At 37.8% G+C, this 4,191-nt stretch overlaps 2 protein-coding genes across 2 annotated transcripts in view; both read right to left on the bottom strand.

The window, feature by feature from the left end:
- The window catches only part of LOC115281187 (zinc finger protein 345-like), a 486,358-nt gene that overhangs the window by 45,004 nt on the left and 437,163 nt on the right, over positions 1-4,191 (bottom strand).
- LOC115280893 (zinc finger protein 493-like) overlaps positions 1-4,191 on the bottom strand; it is a 125,304-nt gene that overhangs the window by 1,891 nt on the left and 119,222 nt on the right. The window lies entirely within an intron of this gene.

The following is a 4,191-nucleotide window of genomic DNA, read 5'->3' as shown; positions in this document are numbered from 1 at the left end:
TCTGGGTGCCATTGGAAGATACAGCTAAAAGATAATGAATAAAAGTTAAACCAGTCCGCTCTCTACTGTCTTAGGAATACAGTTAAAATTTCTTATACACAAAACTAAAATCAGAGAACGTCAATTTCTGGAAAAATGAATCATTTTTTCTACTTTCCTCAGAATGTACCTGAATTTAATCCTAAAAATTTTTTTGTAAAGTGACGATTGGCATATTTTACAAAATTGATGGTGTTGGTTTATTAAAACAAAAGGTTTAGGGGAACCTGAGCGGCTCAGAAGTTTGAGCATCTGACTCTTGATTTTACTTCAGCACATGATCTCCTGGTGTGTCAGGTCCAGCCCCACATCCGCTCTGCTCTGATAGTGTGCAGCCTGCTTGGCACTCCTCCTCCCTCCCTCCCTCTCTCTCTGTCTGTCTGTCTGTCTGTCTCTGTCTCAAAATAAACTTTAAAAAAATGAATGAGGGGCGCCTGGGTGGCTCAGTCTGTTAAGCGTCCATCTGACTTCGGCTCAGGTCATGATCTCACGGTTCTTGAGTTCGAGCCCCCTGTCAGGCTCTGTGCTGACAGTTCAGAGCCTGGAACCTGCTTAGGATTCTGTGTCTCCCTCTCTCTCTGACCCTCCCCTGCTCACGTTGTTTCTCTCTCTCTCTCTCTCAAAAATAAATAAAACATTAATAAAAAATAAAAAAATGAAAGATTTGGTTTGCTTAATTCTAAAGAATGGATTATACCCTTAAACTCTATATTACAGGAGGACTCTATTAACAAAATACATTTTTAATGTTTTCTAAGTGCTTCATTCATAAAAGTTTTCATTAGAGCTTTCCATGGTTCATTTTATAAATATTCTTTACAATTTTACTGTCCATGAAGACATGCCAATAATTCAAAATGTTCCTTTTTTCATGGGTACACAGTTACAGGTTAAAATTAGAGCAACAGGGGCTTCTGGGTGGCTCAGTCAGCTGTGTCCAACTTTGGCTCAGGTCACAATCTCATGGTTCGTGGAGTTTGAGCCCTGTGTCAGTCTGTGCTGACAGCTCAGAGCTTGGAGCCTGCTTTGGATTTGGTGTCTCCCTCTCTCTGTATCCCTCTTCCACTTGTGTTCTCTCTCTCTTCTGCTCAAAAATTTAAAAAAAAATGTTAATTGAAATTATAGCTACATATGATCACCTTGGTGGCTCAGCGAGTTAAGTGTCTGACTAGATTTTGGCTCAGGTCCTGATCTCACTATTCATGTCCTGCTGAGGGCTCTGTGCTGACAGTGCAGATCCTGCCTGGGATTGTTTTTCCCTCCCTCCCATGCCTGTGTTCTCTGTCTCTCAAATTACGTAATGTTAAAATTATAGTAGGTTTCAGAGGTGCCTGGGTGGCTCAGTTGGTTAAGTGTCTGACTTTGGTTCAGATCATGATCTCGCAGTTCATGGGTTTGAGTCCTGCGAAGTGCTCTGTGCTGACAGCTAGCTCAGAGCCTGAAGCCTGTCTTCAGATTCTGTGTCTCCCTTTGTCTCTGACTCTCCCTTGCTCATGGTGTCTTTCTCTCTCTCTCTCTCTCAAAAATAAAAAAAAACATTAAAAAGTTTTGAAAATTATAGTAGGTTTCCTTTAACTAATTCATCATTTTTTGAACAGAGAATTTTGGAGTTATATTTTGTCCTATTCTAGTTTTTCAATTCCATAATAATATACTTCCTTTTGTATGGAACTTTCCACAGCATGATTTAGGTCTGGTTTTGTTTTAACCTGTGTATTTTGTTTTAGGGTGACAATTTCAACTCATTCCATTTTTGGACAAAGTGAGTTAACTCAAATATGAATCAGCTTTATGCCCTGTGCCAGTGAAATCATCTGCTTGTCTATCGAAATACGATCCATGCATAACTTGTGACTCATTTTGTGTGTTTCTTTCCTTGGTTAGTGGTCAGTGAATGTTGTATCATGTCTATGTGAATTTTCATAATAATGGCATTAATTTTATCATCTATTTATTAGTGACTTGTATTGCTTGTATGTATTTTCACTGTGGTTTTCTTAGAGATTACTTAAAACATGTTAAAGGCCTAACAAACCATTATATGTACTTCTAGCACAGAGCTTGAAGTCACGAAATGTGAGACCATAACCAGGCTCAAATCAGGAGTTGGACCTTTAACCAACTGAGCCACCCCTATGTACCTGTAATTTTAAACTGTGACTGTGTACCCATGAAAAAAAGGAGAATTATTGGCATGTCTTCACAGAATGTAAAATTAAAATCAGACCTAGAAAGCTCTAATGAACACTTTAATGAAGGAAGCACTTGAAAGACATTAAAAATGAATTGTTAATAGATCCCTCCTATTACACAGAAATTAAGGGTATAATCCATTCTTTAGAATCAAGCAAATAAAAACTTTAACTTTTTAAAAATTTTTCTTAAATGTATTTTAGAAGAGAGCATGAGTGACTGAGTGAGTGAGGTGAGATTAAAAAAGGGGCAGAGAAAGAGGGAGAGAATCCCAAGCACGTTCCAGGCTGTCAGTGAAGAGTGGGACTTGGGGCTCAAACTCATGAACCATGAAATCATGACCCTCGTTAAAATGAAGTCATGGGGCGCCTGCGTGGCTCAGTCAGTTAAGCCTCTGATTTCGGCGCAGGTCATGATCTCACAATTCGTGGGTTTGAGCCCCGTGTCAGGCTCTGAGCTGCCAGCCTGCTTCGGATTCTGTGTCTCCCTCTCTCTCTGCTCCTCCCCTGCTTACTCTCTGTCTCTGTGTCTCAAAATAAAACAAAGACATTAAAAATTTTTTTCTTAAATAAATAAAATGAAGTCAGATGTTTAACATTCTGAAAGACACCTAGGCACCCAAAAGCTTTCATTTCTAATAGACAAACACAAAGTTGTATGCGAACAATCACTTTATGAAAAGAACATCGGTGGCATTTAATTCAGATACATTCTGAGGAAAGTAGAAAAGCTAATGATTGATTTTCCTGAATAAAATTACTTACAATTAAAACTCTTTTTCTAAATATAAGAAGTTTATTAATTATCTGTCTCACATCTTATAAAGCATTGGCTTGTGTCATAGCACAACTTTTGATCTAATAAATCATAAATCTCATACATAACTATTCAAAGTCACAGGAACTTCATATTATATAAGAAAAAATTATAAAATGATTCAATGGTATTTTCTATTTCTTTTTAAATGCAACATCTATTCATTTTTGTCAGAGAATGACAGAGTACAAGTGGGGAAGTGCAGAGAAAGGAGGCACAGAATTCGAAGCAGTCTCGAACTTGGGAACCATGAGATCCTGACCTGAGCCAGAGTCAGATGCCCAACTGACTGAGTCACCCAAAAGCCCCTAAAATGATTCACTTGTTAAGAAACAAGGTAACAATTAAGACTTCTGTAGATTGCAAATCTTAAATTCTAAATGTTCTATCGCCTTCATGCCATTACTTTATATAGTAATTCTGTGAAGGCACTAGGTACTTTAAGTTATTTCACCATTGAGGAATGAAACACAGAGTAGACATTTTTTATTTTAGTCACACATTCGGTTTGGTGGAGGAAGACTTTATTAATTATAAGTGAAAAGGAATGTAATCATTATAGTTTATATACAACCATTATGCATATCAGTTGCAGACAGCAAGACAACGGTAGTAAGTGCACTTCATATTTTACTATGAGAAACCACTCAATATTCTCTAGAAGGGCTAAAATGAAGAAAATATAACACCAACTTTCAGTGAAAATAATGAGGAATTAGAATTCTCAAATATTGCTGATAGAAGATTAAAAAGTACATTCATTTTGGAAAACTATTTGGCAGTGACTTATGAAAATTAACATTCCTACTAAGCAGTATCATTTTACTCTTCCAAAATATATCCCTTTGGCATAAAGTTTATTTTAAAGAAACAAAGGAAAAGCTTGGATACTCAGTATGTTTGCTTATGAAAGAGACATTTGCATGTATCAGGGAAAGTTCTACTTGTAAAGCTGTCTCCCTCTGGGCAGCAGAAAGAGGGGGAATGTTTAAATGTCCAGAATCTCTGATCCTTGGAAAAGGCATGGATTTTAATCTGGACCACACCCACAGCCCTGGTTAGTTTCTTTCCGGCCACTTCCCCAAATGCTTCCCAGTAGGCTCACGCGTGGAGGCCCCAAAACCATATCCCCTGTGCCCTCCC

Source organism: Suricata suricatta, chromosome 16 (genome assembly GCF_006229205.1).
Source record: "Suricata suricatta isolate VVHF042 chromosome 16, meerkat_22Aug2017_6uvM2_HiC, whole genome shotgun sequence".
Taxonomy (NCBI): domain Eukaryota; kingdom Metazoa; phylum Chordata; class Mammalia; order Carnivora; family Herpestidae; genus Suricata; species Suricata suricatta.
Note: the sequence above shows the minus strand (reverse complement) of the source record. Positions and strands in the feature narration are given on the sequence as shown.